This window comes from Thunnus albacares, chromosome 13 (genome assembly GCF_914725855.1).
Source record: "Thunnus albacares chromosome 13, fThuAlb1.1, whole genome shotgun sequence".
NCBI lineage: Eukaryota > Metazoa > Chordata > Actinopteri > Scombriformes > Scombridae > Thunnus > Thunnus albacares.
Genome location: NC_058118.1, coordinates 24,916,665 through 24,933,024, shown reverse-complemented (window position 1 = coordinate 24,933,024; position 16,360 = coordinate 24,916,665). Strand labels below are relative to the sequence as shown.

At 38.2% G+C, this 16,360-nt stretch overlaps 1 protein-coding gene and 1 long non-coding RNA gene across 2 annotated transcripts in view; both read right to left on the bottom strand.

The window, feature by feature from the left end:
* Positions 1-16,360, bottom strand: part of LOC122995259 (polypeptide N-acetylgalactosaminyltransferase 10-like) — an 83,294-nt gene that overhangs the window by 29,878 nt on the left and 37,056 nt on the right. The window lies entirely within an intron of this gene.
* On the bottom strand, positions 8,036-9,116 carry LOC122995262. Its single transcript, XR_006406767.1, has 2 exons — positions 8,528-9,116; positions 8,036-8,281 (listed from the first exon to the last, which is right to left on the bottom strand). It is a non-coding gene; the product is annotated as an uncharacterized LOC122995262 (long non-coding RNA).

The following is a 16,360-nucleotide window of genomic DNA, read 5'->3' as shown; positions in this document are numbered from 1 at the left end:
CCTTCACTGGGTATGCATGTGGTACCATACATGTATAAGGACATGAATGAAAAAAAGAAAACAAAGTGATTTGAAACTGTGTGGGTTCCCATCACTCTTTGGATGATGCAAACAGGAATGGTGTCATTCAGTTAGTCAGTCGGCTATGGGCTCAACCCAGTATCACAGCAGTTCCTCAAATAGTCACGAAATTTAATCTATAGATTTGTGTACATGGATACTAATATTCCTTTTTTTTGTGACAACTTTTAATCTCATGTATGGACTCTAGAGCACAGAAGCTGTGTTGTTTTTTCACATTTGTTATCCATTTTTTTTAAAACTAAGCTGCATTATTCAACATTTAACCACAAGATTTTATCTTTTTTCTTAATTATACAGTCAATGGTCTGTGTCAGTCCAGTAGGCGGACCAGATGACCCGTTCTCAGTAAATATTTTATTTTTAATGATATCCGCAACATTCTCAACACAAAAACAACACAACAACACAATAGGTCAGTGTTAAAGCCATCAGTTTGAATTATTTCTCCTTCGATTCTGAGAAACAAGAAATATGTTTTTTTTTTATGGCCCCTAACCCTAACCCTAACCCTAACCCTAACCCCCCAAAAAACGTGGTACAGGCACGAACGATACTTCGAAAAAATAGAGATTTTTGTCCATGTACACAAATCTATACACTAAATTTTGTGACTATTTCACAAATTGTTGTGATACTGGGTTGGTGGGCACCTAAGTCTATTTTTTCTTACATGAAGTTTTATTTTGACAAATCTGCAATGTCATGCTGCAATAGCTATTGGCTGCTACTGTTTGTGTCTAATTTGAGTAATTGATTAAGAGGCAACATCTGAAGGAGCGTCTTTTTTGTGTGTTTGCAAAATAGATTTATGGATGTTTATCCTTCATGCACACTGAGTTATGATCTTGAGAAGAGGAGGTACAAAATGCATCAATTTGGCTCTGAGGGTTAATGTATGAGATACATAGCTGCTGTATTTCTTGCTTACTCAGTTCAGATGCAACACACTCACAAAGGCTGCACACCCCTGTTTATAATGAATATCCCCTGTTGCTGCATGAGGAGGCAGGTTTAGTGATGGACATTGAAACAAGGCCTCAATACAGGAATCATCTCTGCAAATAACTAAACTCTCACCTCAAGCTGATCCCTCCAAGCTGTGTGTTTGTTATCCTGTTTAAAGCCTCATTTTATTTTTAAAGATCCCCTCCAGACACGTTTTACTATGTAAATTACATTTGTAAATATGTAAATTAATAATTAATACATCTAATATGGTTTTTCCACAAAAAAAAATGTTTAATTATCTCTTTAAAATCCTCAAGATGACATCCACTCCTTCTGCCTTATTAAAAATTCAATAAAAATATTGTTCATCTCACAAGTTTAACTGCTGGACGCACGATGTCTCCTACATCACTGAAAAGTCAATTCTCATTGTATGTGCAATGGAAGCTATATATAAAAAAGCTTGTATAAGTTGCATACTGGAACATGACTGGCTCCAAACTACAGACAGGTGACAAATTAAAGGAAAAACCAACATAAAGTAAGGTGTTGGGCCACCATGTGCCACTAGAACAGCTTCAATGTGCCTTGGCATTGATTCTACATGTCACTGGAACTCTTCTGGAGGGATGAACACCATTCTTCAAAAAGATATTCCCTCATTTGGTGTTTTTATGATGGTGCTGGAGAGCGCTGTCTAACATGTCAGTCCAAAATTGCCCATAAGTGTTCAACTAGGTTGAGATCTGGTGAGTGTGAAGGCCATAGCATATGATTCACATCATTGTCATACTCATCAAACAATTCAGTGACCCCTCATGCCCTATGGATGGGGGCACTGTCATCCTGGAAGAGACCACTCCCATCAGGATAGAAATGTTTCATCATAGGATAAAGGTGACCCTAAACCCTTCCCTCCAAGGGGACAAGTGTTTTTGTTTAGTTTTTCCTTTAATTTGTAACACGTCTGTAGTTGTGATGTCACCAATCATGCTCATAGAAACTTTCCACTTTCAGCAGATGAATGTGAAAATAGCCTTCTAGTTTCATACACTAAACATACATCAGTCTGCACAGTGAAACTCAACATCCAACTGAAGTAACAAGAAGAAAAACACATTTTTAACTGGAGGAGAACTTTAAATATCTTTTACTGTCCCTCTCTAAAAACTAACCCCGAATACAAACTCTCCATCCCTGATTTTATTTCTATGTGACGTCTTCGTCTCTCCCTTCCAGATTCTCTCTGACACCAGTGAAGGTCAGCCATCTTTTTATTTATTTATTTTCTCCACCGCTGTGTGTTTATTGTGTTGCACAGCAGCTGACCTACACACTGTAAAATGTGACATTGCAAGAAGGGCGGAGGGGCGTCGCAGGGGTCGACGCCAAACTGTGAGGAAAAAACAAACTGTCCTACTCGCATACTCCAGCAATAAATCAACCTATTAAAAACTGACCATTAAAGTCTCTTGCTCTTTATGAAAGTTCACCGTGCACAAAGTGATGCTTACATCATCCGAAGCGAAATGAATTCTCTTGTGTGACGAGAACTTGTACAAGGAGAGGTGAGGGAGAAAGATCAGAGCATTTAATTATGATTGGTTAATTTTCCCTGAATAAATTGGAATACAGCTCATACTGTTTACCGAAAGTAAGGAGGCAATTAATCACGCTAATGAGAGCGAGCTGATGTTGGCAAACACATTAGTCTTTATTAGAATGTGAAGCAGAGGAGATTGGAGGGCTGAGGCGTCGTGGATGTCGGGGTCATTTCACAGCGTGGATCAGAGGGATGAATCGCTCATTACACACATCAGGTTGGTGATAGAAATCCAGGCCATTTATGCTGCACAGACTGAACTCCACCTTAACTGCCAGCACACCATTCTTCCCTTTTCTGTTTGTTTGCCTCCCTGCAGCCTGTCACTCACTTATTTCTCCTGCGGACAGTGCTGGAGCTGCCCGGCCGTCTTTCATCTGTTCACATGGGGCCATGCTCAAACATGAATTAGTACTTAGCAGATGAAAGGTGCGGCAGTTGGCCTCGGGCTCTTGTCAAAGTGTCTTTATGCATTTAAAATGTCATTGATAAAATGTACACGTTTGTAGTTTATGCTTGTCTCACTTTGATGCATTTCCCTGTGAACTGAAATCACATCTGCTGACTGAGGAGTAGTCAGTCAATTCAGGTCTATAAGCTCCATAACTGCAAAACGTTCCTTTTAGCATGTCAGTTATAGCTGTATTGACTCCTAACAAATCGTCTTTAAAGCAAATTAAAAATCAGCCAGTGAGCTAAAATGCATAATTTGTTCCCAATATATTTTTCACTTGGTTCAGAAAATTTCAAAACTTTTTAATGACTTATAATGACTTATGGTTTCCAGTTCCAACACAGCTGCCCTTTTGGAGATAACAAGTCCTCACACCTAAACGAGAACATTAGTTTGTCAGTTCCTTCTGAAATTACCCAAAGATTACTCATACGGGTTGTGAAAGAAAATTGAATAGTAGGTTATCATTTTATAAATCTTTTGTATATATGTTACAAATGTTTTAAACTAAAGAGTCAATGTTTGTTATCAGCTGAATGTGATGTAATGTCATTGTCATTTTGGGGATACATGTTAGTGAAGAAAACCTACTCCTAGGCTAGTTGAACTCTTGAACTTGTTTCTATCTGAGGGTTGCTTGCTGACCTTTGGGATTAGCTAGAGATATCTTTGTCTTAAGCCTACTGTTTTAGAGACTGTGTGGAGGTACCTAGACAAGCTAAAGTTGAAGGATGTCCATGTTTGAAGTTATTGATTGGCCATGAGGTCTCTGTTAGATCGTGTGACCATACTTGTTTGTAAGAAGGTGTAATGGTTTGTGAAAGTGTCCATTTAGGGACCAGACTGTTTTTAGCTTTGCTTCTGGAGAGGTATAAAGCTAGCTATAGTTTGGGTTCACAATCTTTAGGGAAAGGGCCAGCTGAACAACATGCTTTCTCTCCAAAAATACAAGATGATTGTATTTTTGTTTGTGTTTGGACATTTGTATAATTGTTACTGATGGTGTGATAGATTGTACAGTGTCTACAACTGCTTCAACAAGTTACAGTGTTTAATTCTTTCTTTGTGTCTCTGTGTGGTTCTTGAGCAACGATAGAACATTTCCATAATAGGGTGTTTTCTGATATGTGAGTGTTTTTTGATTTGTAAGTATTTTCTGATTTGCCACCTCTGTCATCAAGACAGGGAGACAGGGTCCAAATCTTGGCTTCAGGTGTGAAAGTCACACATTTTTATGGCCAATAATTCACTGTGACTTCTTCTCTAAGACTTTTTATGGTAGTACACTGCTTCCTTTGCTGCTTTGTCATTTTTCACACCACCACAGACAGTCACTTGTTAGGAAACAACAGTTTTAAGAGTTTAAACAAACCATGAATGGTGTAATTTTCATGTCCATTATAACACATTTAAGTTGATAGACAGAACTTTTAAAACAAGGATTAACAGTAAACAACAACTAAATCGAAGTCTCTAATGTTTTGTGTAGCTGAAAAGTTTATATCAGTAATGTCTGGAGATATTAGAGTAAAACAAGCTGTTCTGAATTATAAATATGGTTATTTTGATTATGCTGAGAAACACAAAATTCTTATTTTGCATTTAACTCAAAATATTCAACTACACATGTAAGCAAATTTTTCACTTTTCTATTCCAAATTTGTAGACTCAGCCTTAAAATCTTATATGAAATATAAAAGTTAGTTCCGTGTTCTCAGTAGCAAACATAAACTAATGTTCAGCAGCGACATCCTCCTTAATCCATTTCTTAATAATTTAATTAGCGTTGAGACACTGTAGACCCGAAATGACCCGCTGAGCTCTGTTTCCATGGTGGCAGATTAATCCCCAGATGCTCTGGCACACCACCAAAGATCGGAGCTGCTCGTTTATTCCCTCAGCAAAATATTCAAAGGCCCTTGTGAACTCCATCACACTCTGTCAATTTTTCAGTTTTAATTTTTGCTGCTTTTGTCATTAAAAAAAAAAGGCTGTTAAGGGAGCGACTGAGCATGTTTGTACTGTTGGTCAGAGCTTGCTGCATTGTGGGAGAGGTGCATGACAAACCAATGATGTCGAGCTTTGGCATGCTGCAATATTAATAGCAGTTTTAATATTGTTCTCTCCACTCCTTGACCACGACAGTCCAGTACAACCCCCTTGAACCTCTTCTATTCCTCGATGATGCCGGCATCTGCAGGTGACATCACTGTCTGTAGCAGGCTAAAAAAGATACAGAGGAGATACTGGTATCATATGAAACTAGGTGACCTAAGGAAGCCATTGGTACCAACCATGTCATACTAGCTTGTCAGGAAGTTGGCTAAATAACACTCCAAAGTTACGCTAAATTTCGAGAGAAAATGGCCATTTTCAAAGGGGTCCCAAGATATCTGAATGAAAATGTGTTCTATGGGTACTCACAAATCTCCCCTTTACAGACATGCCCACTTTATGCTAATACCATGTAGATTTGGGCAAAAACCATGCAGTTTTTTGCATGCAGTATAAATTTGTTATTTTCGCCTGTTCTAAAAATGGTGTATTTGAATATTTCTGCATACTGGGGTCTCTAAACAGTCTTGGAAATACATAAATTTGGTATGACTGGAAAGTTGAGACTCTTGTGGAGTCTCAGTGGAGTGAGAGTGAGCCCAATTAGTTTCATGTGTGATGATGTTAGTCCCCATAATAGCCATTTCATAGTAGTGAGATCATTTTTTGAAACTTGACCTCACTGTATAAAATGACCTATTGTGTCTGGGATAATCACAGCCTTATGAAACTTTACAACCACAAACTAGAGACCTCAGGAGTTCTGAGGATATATGGCCTTCATAGGCATAATGGCAATAAGGGGGTTTATGGGCAATTTCCAGAACAGGAGTGCTCTCCATCCAATCACCGAAAAATGCAATTCTTACAGAAATCTCCAAATGTGAAAACGTTTTTGATACCAAATGTCAGCATGAATTTTTCTATTGTTTTTCCTCAAGGTCTTGGTGTCTTAATGAGATATTTTGGAGGGATTTTTAGTCATTTTTATCAATTCTCGAGTGGTTAAAAATTATTAAATTTTGTACCAAATCTGTGTAACAAATGGAAAGTATGCAGAAAATTACTGCAGCAATTTATGAGACATAACTGAGCATGGGAATGGCATGTACTTCATAATTCATAATGTTCTAAGCCCTTATACACTCTGAACTTTCAAAATTTAAATAGGCGCCTCACCAAAACACAATGAAGCTCCTTCTTTGCTGGTTATGGAGTTGCGGCTGGATGCTGGTGTCCCTCCTCAGACTGCTAACAGCACTACCAGGAGTGAATCGTAACGCTGTCACAGGTAGACTCCTCCCAGCTGCTGTAACTCTCTCTGTCTCTGCCTGTTTTCACTTTCACTTCATTTTCACTAGTTTCTGGTTCCTCTGAAAAAGTTGCTTGGTGATAAAATGATGTATTTTCATTACCCTGCTTGCAAAACATTTTACTTCAGTAAATACATATTGCATGACATGATCAAAATTCAATTAAATTCAATTTTATTTATATAGCGCCAAATCACAACAAAAGTCATCTCAGGGCACTTCACACGTAGAGCAGGTCTAGACCATACTCTTTGAAATGAAAATCATCCAGGTTATTCAAGTGCATAGAAGGTTGCTATAGCAACTAGTGTTTTTTTTAAATTGGACCAGATCAACCAGACAACATGATAAATACCAGCCAAATAAAGGAAATCAGACAGAAGTTTGTATGTCAAACATCTGGTCATTTCATGGATTGGGTTATGTTTAGAAAAGCCATTTCCACTGCATACTTCTTACTTACTGCCATCACCACTATCTATCATAAAGTTGATAAAATAATGTAACCAGTACAATTGCATGGCAGCAGTCTGAGTAATGAGATCATGCAAAACAGAAATTACCTGTATGTAACACCAGTTCTACATTGCTCTGTATCACAAGTAAAGACAGAAAGGTAAATACAGTAGCTGTGGGGGATATAATATAAGCACGATATAAGCATGGCCTGATTGTGATACATCCAGCATTGCAGGGATGATATCACAGGGTGAAATCTGACTCTGAACTATAATTTCAACACCTACGTGAAAGGAACTGTTATTAACCCCTTGCATCAATTATAAATATAGCTGTACACTTTGCTGCAAACCCCCCCCCCCCCCCCCCCCCCCCCCCCAGTGTGTGCTGAGAGTCACAGATTGATGAAGCTATTAGTACCACACATCATCTGCACAAGTAGATATGCAATACCGAGGCAATCAAATTTGACACCTTCCACATCGCAACAGATTCTATCCATGAAAGTCAAAAACAGAAGCAGCGGCAAGGGACAAGTTTAAAAAAAGGTGGCACATTTATTGCTAGACCTTACTCTATTAAATATAATCTAAGTCTCTCTAAACAACATCACTGTCACACTATTATCAAGACAGAAACAGATTAAATCAAGAAAGAATCCAAAAAATCTTAATAGAGGTTGTCTGTGTATAAAATGGGCATCTAACATTATATAGTGAGCTAATATTCTACTGAGACTGCGAGATAATAACAATGGGCCCTTATTGACCAACTGTTAAGAAGAAAGTTATTAAAACCCACAAATATTCACCAATGTTTTCTTATTTGGGATTTGTTCTTAGGTAAGAACAGAATCTACGCACACTCAAGTGCACACTTGAGTGTTGACATGTTTATGCAAAATAATTGATTATTGCATTTTCTTCATTTCTACAGTTGTACAATATTATGTCTTGTCTTATATCTTGTATAATAACATATGTCCTCACCCACTCCTTGCTGTCCAAGTTCAACAGCAATTAATTGCTCATTTGTAAACAAATGCTTTGAATTAATTTGACTTTTACAGTGTGATTATTTACATCTTACGAATAAGAAACACATCACTTGAAAAAATCAATTAGGTTTCAGTGCATATCTTTATTTGTATTATTATATTATCACTTATATTCATTTCTTCAAGTGTCTCAGAGATTGTGGCCAGTGTTGAGGCTATCTGTGAAAGCCTTTTGGCTGTTCTCTCTTGGTTGTCCAGGATCGCATCTGAGACCAGATCTGGATCTGGGTGGTTCCTGCTGCAGGATGTTACTGGCTGTGAGGTGCCAGGTTCAATCTCTGAGGGTTGTTGCCTCAGCGGGGGAACATCTGTAAATAAATAATAAAAATCAAACCATTGTAGTGACCTTTCATTTTTAGGGGGTTTCAATTATGTAATGTTTGGTCTATACTGCAAAAGCAAATGTTTAAATTTTGAATACAAACTAAGCACTTAGGTAACACTTTTTAAACACATGTTGAAGAAGAAAACACTTATTCACAAAAATAATCACCTGCCTTTTAGGTTTTACATACTGGTGTTTACATGTTAAATGTGTCACAAAACCAGCTTACCTTCTGATTCTGAGATCAGGAGAGGAGAGGAGATGAAACCACTGACACGGGGCCCAGGTCTGTGTCCAAATGCTCATCTGATGGCACACTTGAGAGTGCTGTCTTTCCAATTATGGCCCTTATCCACTGGTCCAGCTCAGATAACACATTAGTGGTCAGCATCTCTCTTCTGTATTTGGCAATGTTTTTTTTGCCTCAGATTTACGGTAAAACCGTTTTATTTTACTTCATCAGCTGTGTGTCACCTTCTCCACTGAATGAGTAATAGCATCTCATACATATTTTCTTTTTTGGTTATTTTATATCCACTACTGATGCTACTACATATGACAGCTCGTTTGGTGTTCACTTCCTGCAGCAGTAGTTCCACTTCAGAACTACTGAGGGTTTTTTACGTTTGGAGTCCGGTGCTCCACCCTCTTTAGACTTTGGTTTGGGCTGTTGCTGGTGTTTGCACACGACCCTGCAGTCTCCTTTTAATAGGGATTGGTGGGGCGTTTACCTATGCTAATTAGGATCACCTGGAACACTCTTTCAACTTACGAGGACAATGGGATTCATCATTATAAGAACACATGTGCAAACAATTCTGCGGAACACATTGTGAATCTGACAAAGACTTTTCTTAGGACGTTTCTTAAGGACAAATTTAAGAAAAAACTTAGGAAGATATTGGTGAATGATGATTATCTTTTAGACCAGTTTATCTACTTTAGGGATTCATATTTTAGATGCTGGAGAGGAGGACAGGAACCTTGAAAAGCAGCAGCATTTTGCGAGACAACATCTTCGATCCATGTGAATGAAATATATCCAACAGGCAATACCAGCACGTTTACAGTCAGGGAAAACAGAGCTGACAACATTTGTGTTCAATTATTCTCTAGACTTTCATAGCTGATACCTTGCAGCACAACTGTAGTATACAAAAAAAGACAAACGGGAAAAACTAACAAAGGACACAATCCGCAGCATATTATGTGATATGATGATATACAATGAGACTAGAAGACATTTAGCAAATCATGTTTTGTGTTAATGTAATTAAAATTAAAAGAGTAAAGGTGTTTTTTCCAGATAAGCCAGAGATGTCGAAGGAATTGAAGGCTTGTCTTATTAGAATAAAAATGCTTTCATTAAGAATGATTTGTTGAGGAGAAGAGCAGCGAGACAAGGGGAAGAAAATAAATCACAGAAAATAATAAAAGATGTCTTGGTGCAAGTCTTGTTAAGGTCTAAACCACATGATCAGTAGGGAAGGTGTAAATTTAAAAAAAGTATGAATGTATAAAAATAATTCATGATTTAAGATGCTGCTCCTATAAATAAGAGAACTCAAATTACAAGTCTAACTCTATTACAGAGTCTTAGTGGTTTATTTCTGCTATGCTCAAGTATCTCAGTACTCCAGATTTCAGACCAGGAGGGATAATGAAATCCCTGTTGTTTGCTGATATGCTAAATATAAGCTCTTTCTAAAAATGCCTTATAAATAAATATGCATAAATATGCATGAGCAAAGAATGGGGGTAAAGAACAAAAATAAGGCAATGAAATGTAAAGGAGGAAATACTTTTTTTTTTTTTTTTACAGGTTTAATACAAATGTCTGTCACGTATCTTCTGCCACCAAATGTTAATATAAGCAGTTAAACAGGGAGCTGTTAGATGCCTGTGTGAAGCGATCTGGATCTAAACCACAGAAAAACCTCCTGAGGGGTTGGGCCATCAACCAGAGTGACTACTCTATCTAAGTGTGCTGATGATCAAAGTATTTCTGAATAACTTCTACCACTCTTAACTCTACATGTATAGTAACCTTGAAAAATAAAGCCAGTTTCCTTTGCTGTTGTAATGTGGAAACAAAAGCCGGAGTAGAGTTTCTATGTAAAAGGTTTCAGGAATCCAAGTTGTAAACTGATGTTCTGATAAGTTGTGAAATGCAACAAAGATGGTTATATATTTTTTTGTCAACATGACAGCTTGAATGTACTGATCAGCCTTAATAAACTCATTTGTGAGCAGCCCGATTCAGTCGTTTTCAAGGACAATCATTCAGAGACATTTAATCCAGTAAAATGATGATTGATGGAGGAAATTATTTCATTTTAGGCCTAACAACAGACTTAGAAAATTGCTTTTACATGTGATAAACTTTGGTATAGGTATACATATAACGTAACACAACAGCTGAGGTATTGGATGTTGGTAGTTGTGAGATTAAAAGCCAGATCAGATAAAAGTGAATTTAGCTTTTAAATGAAGCTCCAGATGGCATGTTCTTCACCTCATAACTTAATGCAGAGGCCAATAATTACATCATCAGAGCTACAGTAGATATGTTTTACTTTGTCTTCACACAGGAAACGTGACTCATCTGGTCCTCTCGTCTTCAGAAAGATGTTTGAATTGATCGGCTCCAACTGATGGTTCTACATCCCTGAATGGCAACACTCAATTAGCTCCTTTTGTCCTCTGTCGTCCGTTTCCCTCTCAACCTCCCTCTTCATATCACTCTCTCCCTTGTCTCGCCGTCACACTTCACTGAGCACCATTACCTCATTATCTTCCCCCACCCTCAGTCACATACACTAACAGACACACACACACACACACACACACACACACACACACACAGTGACATGAATGAATAAACATGCTGAACTTTGTTCAATCTTTATGCATTGCTGCTGCCTCTCTCTCCATTCGTACTCGCTTCCATCCCCACACATCGTCTCCTATCTCCTCATCGCTGCCGCTTCCTCTCCCCACCCCTTCATCATGCAGATGGCGAGGCTGCTGGTGTTGATAAGACTGTTCAAAGCAGCTCTACACTGCTGACAGCAGCTGTCTCAGGCAGCCAAAGCAACTAAATCATTAATAAAACTGTCCTGAAATGAAATCAGTTTATTAAGTACTGATTAGAAGCTTACTGTTTATAAAGTATGTTGTTTCTATTTGTACTAGGTCCATACCATATGCCTCAGTCGATGCCTGATAGTGGGCACAGCCAAAGCATAGTGATGTCAGGTGGCCAGTATGTCCATCAGTCACAAACACTTTGCTTCAGAACAATACTTTCTCTGTCTTGACAACTATTTGCCAGATTTCCATGATATTTGCTCTAGATGTTCATGGTCACCAGAGGTTGATTCCTGGTGGTTGTGGGTATCACTTGACCTTTCATCTAGCGCCACCACCAGGTCAAAATGTCTTGCAATGCCAAAAATTTGCTACAACTCTTAATGAGGATGGGATACATCCTCATGGGATCGGTGACCTCATGACCTTTCCTCTAACGCCACCATCAAGCAAATAATTTCCAATTGTACAGACATTTCTAAATCTGATGAGAAGATTGCCTTGAAATGTATTAAGAATATTCAAGCACCCCAGATGATAAGTATTTTACATTTTAGAGACTCTATGAGATTTTCTTATAGCATCGTACGTGATGTGACGACCCTCACTAGACTCCTTGGCGTCTCACTGCAGGAGCCTGGTGGGGTCATCAGGGACATTCAGCTCACCTGGACTGACCAGCTGCTCTATATAAACTGATGGCAGTCCTCTCTCCACCTGCTTTGGTTTTGTTGTGTTTAGTTGGTCTTAAGTCTAATTTCTCTTTTAGTTATGTACAATAACCCTATTTTTAGTTAAAACTCATGTTTGGTTTCCCCTCCTTAGTCCAGCCTTGAGCCCGGTTGTGACAATTACATATTTCCTAAGCGGTCTGATTACTGTGAGATTTTGTGCATATATCCATGACTCCAGGGTATTTCCTCTAGCACCAAAACAATAATCACAGAGAAGGGCTCTAACAATGAATACTCATATATGATGAGAATAAAACAACAAACAAAGAAAGAAAAAAAAAGAGAGGAAGGAAAACTGAACCCACATGGACACAGCACAGGAAGACACGTTTTGAAGCTTCGTATGTCTTAAAACAAGGACAATTACAGAACAAATTGTCTGAGGCATGGTAGAAATCTGACAAACACATCTCAGCACTCAGACTCCATTCTCCTCTTATGTGGTTTTCACAGTGTGGTGCAATAATAAAAAAAACAAAAAAAAACCAGTCGGCATCACAGCAGTAAACAGCAGCAACTGTCTTCTTGATGCTGTGGTCATTCTTACAGATAGACAGTAGCCCCGTTTGACTTTTCATTTGCAACATTTTATTCAGAAACATCAAACGCGTTATATTTATAGGATGCCAGGTGTAAATTAAAGCCAAGGAAGCACCTGTATGTGTATATCACACGATGAAAATCCGTCTGCCATGGAAATGTGAGACACATTATCAGCAGACCTCTGGCAGTCTGCTCTGTGGTGGCTCCAGGTTGGAGGCTGTGCTGACACCTGCTGGGAGCCGCGCTGTCTGACCGCCAAACTGCCCCTACGACTGACTGGAAATACATCAAAACTCACTCTGCATAAGAACAGCACGCAGGCTGCTCCTTATTTGAAATGAAGTATTGCAGCCATTTGCTCAACTGATGCCATCGTGGAGCAGAAAGTGAGAAAGTAATTGGGCGATCAATCTGCCAATGGCAGATTTCCATCATAGAGAAGCTGAGAGTGCAGTGTGCCATAGCAGCCACACTGAATAAATACAGGCTCTGTTACTGGCTGTGATTACATGACACAAGTCTTTTTTTTCATTCTGAATGAAAATGAATGTTATTGACAAATGCAACAGAAGTACATGAATGTCACACTCCACTTTGGCCAAATACGAACCTGCATCAGGCATTTGGAACAGGTATTTGTTTACTGCTGTGCTTTTCACTGGAGCAACTGTTTGACCAGACTACATTACTGTTGTAGTAATAAAGGGGGAGAAGCTGAGCCACCGGCAGCATCTGCTATGATTCAAGAATCTCCTTGAAAAAGTAAATACGGTTGCCAAAATCATTTTAAAATGGCCAGTATGTATCTTAGCATGTGCCCCATAATGAGTTTTGTATTCACTTGCTAATTAAAAAAAGAGACTTCTCACAAATGACAAAATACTGCCAGAGAGTCTTATAGATAGAGAGAGTGTAGTTATGTTTCTTCCCAGGGAACATTGTTATTTTAACTAAACAACACTGTCTCCTGGAAGTTTAAATTATGTTTTTACCTTAATTGTTTTTCTAATTATTTTGCGTTGGCAAAGAACTACATTGTCTGTTTACATTTCACTCATACCTTCAGTATCAACATTTTGCAACTTTTCAAATAAATTAATTAACAACTTCTTTTTTTTTCTTTTTTTATGTTGAGAGGAAATATAATTCAGCCAGTGTTACATTTCTAGCAAAAGGTCTTTGCTGTTGCAATTTAGTCATTATATGAACATAATTTCTAGGAGACTACTGTGCATAATTATGCGCACAGTACAGAAACAGAATATAGATGTTCAAAAATTAGTAATCCGACCTATTATATACATAACAGATTCTTACTTGTCAAATGGATAACTTTTTTAAAAAAATTTTCTTACTTTGTACTATTGTTCTGGGGTTCAAAATGTACTTATAAAGTTATTTTTTTATGTTGTTTTTCTATGTTTTTCTATGATTATCATTATTCTGGCACTATGCGATTGTTATTCTGAGAAGAAAGGCATGACGACGTAAAACTAAGGCTAAAAGTAAATGGGAGTAGACATAGGAATAAAAACAAAATTTGGACAAATAAGACAAGTCAATCTGATCGTTCTTGTGAATGAGGTTCAGAGAAACAAAACAGTGGTCAGAAGAATGGAAGAAAGAAATAATGGGTTTCTACAGCACCCGAACGCACCACAGATCAAAACCAACTGTGAGCTATATTATCACAGAGAAGCTTGAGGCAGACTTTCCAAATAAAATGGGACAGAGAAGGCAAAAAAAAAAACCCCACATGATCTCTTAACATTTATAAAATATAGAAGAGTAAAAATAAGCAAACAGTGAATCAGTATGTATTCAAGCACTTGGCAGCACTGGTAGGAGGAAAGTTAACAAACAGACTTATTCAATACGCTTCACCTCTGCACTGAAAAATGTGATATGCGTTTTAGGCTCTGAATATTGCTCCACAGTTTTCAGAGTTGGAGACAGCTGTGACTAGATCAAACAAAATAACAAACTATCTACTTCAGCTCACCCCCTGTATGAATCCCCACGGTGAGATGGCCGAGGGACTTGAATGAGTAACACCTTCCCCTGCATCATTAACTCCTGTCAGAATCCCCAGAACAAAGCTTTCGCCCCCAAACTGCTCTACTGGTGCTGTTTATGTGTCAGTAGATTCAGGCTGTGGTCGTACTGGCCGGCTCCCAGGTGTGACGATATGAATGTGGACAGCTCTCCCCCACAGCTACTGCTGTAAACAATGTTTTGTTTTTCTTTGTGAACTTGTTGTCATTAAAAAAGCTGAAAAGTCTAAAGGTGAGTGTTCATGTGGTGTCAAAATCCTGAATGTGATAATGTGATGGCGATGTGTCTGAGTAATGAATTCACTGTATATATCACTTATATGCTTCTATGCTTTGGATAAATCGTAATTGCTGTCGGTTTTCCAGTTTTTTCCAGTCCAGGAAGTGTGAAATTCCTATACGGCAGTGGTGGGCAGTCTAAATGTAAAAAGCCTGAGTTCGGAGACCAAGTTCACATTCTGCGTCGCAAATATAGCTAGGATTAGGCTACTGAAATAATTAAGGTTAGGAAAAAAAATCTGGTTTTGGTTAAATATGTCTCATGCATCAAGTTATGTTCTCATTTCCCTAACCTAAATCTAAAAACATAAATGTGAAAATGTTTATTACGCTTTACTTGTGTTAAAAAAAACACCCATAAGGTTAATTAGGTTGTGTTTCAGAGCCACCAGTTGCACTCAATTAAGCATAATTTGCTGGATTGTGCTGCCTCTTCTTGACATCTGTTATTCAAGTGTTTGTGTGTGTAACTACACTCATCGGCCACTTCATTAGGTACACCTGTGCACTCTAATGCAATCCAATACAACAGCTCCGCCATAAATTCTACATTTATGAAGCTTATACGTTTTTAGTTTTTGTTGACGTTGTCGGAAAGGTGATAATTCTACTTTATGTTAATTATTGAGGTCATAGTGGGCGGTGGTGGTGGTTTACTGGGGTGCATTATATTGAATGGTGTTCCTAATATTTTGCCACCCTCATGTATGTTAACAGAGTGGACAAAATATTAGGAACACCTTGCAATATAATGCACTCCATTACACCACCAAGTGGCCGGTGAGTGTATGTGTACAAAGAACTGCATTTTGTCATAATTACTAGAATTGAGTCAGATACTGTTAACTTTGTCAGATTGTATAGGTGAACTGTAATGTTGAGTTCCTTCATATGGTCTTGTGTCTACTTTATGTGTAAATGTAATTCATAATTATGCAGTTGGCTGTGACAGTTCTTTTGTATATGTTATTTCTTGAAAATGTGATTTCATTTAGTCCAACAGTGTGTTGTCCATCTCACACACATCTGACCTAACAGATATGCTTCTATTTTCATTCAGCGCAGCTGTCAACACAGGCCACAAAATGGCAAGACACTTCACATCTATTTTCCTCAGTTTTATGCATGCGACTACAGTGACTGTGTGCTGGGCTCTGATTAGCGCTGCCAAAACATCAGATTTATCTCCAGCTGCTGCCATGGCTCTGCTACGCCTCCGCTCTAAGTTAACGTACCCAGTTAGAAGTTAACACCTCAGAACAACTTGCCAAGAAAGGATATTGCTGGAAAACTAAATGTTAACAGTTAACAGTTTGAAGATATTTAAATATAAATGTTTCCTCATTATGCTTATTTTTGCTG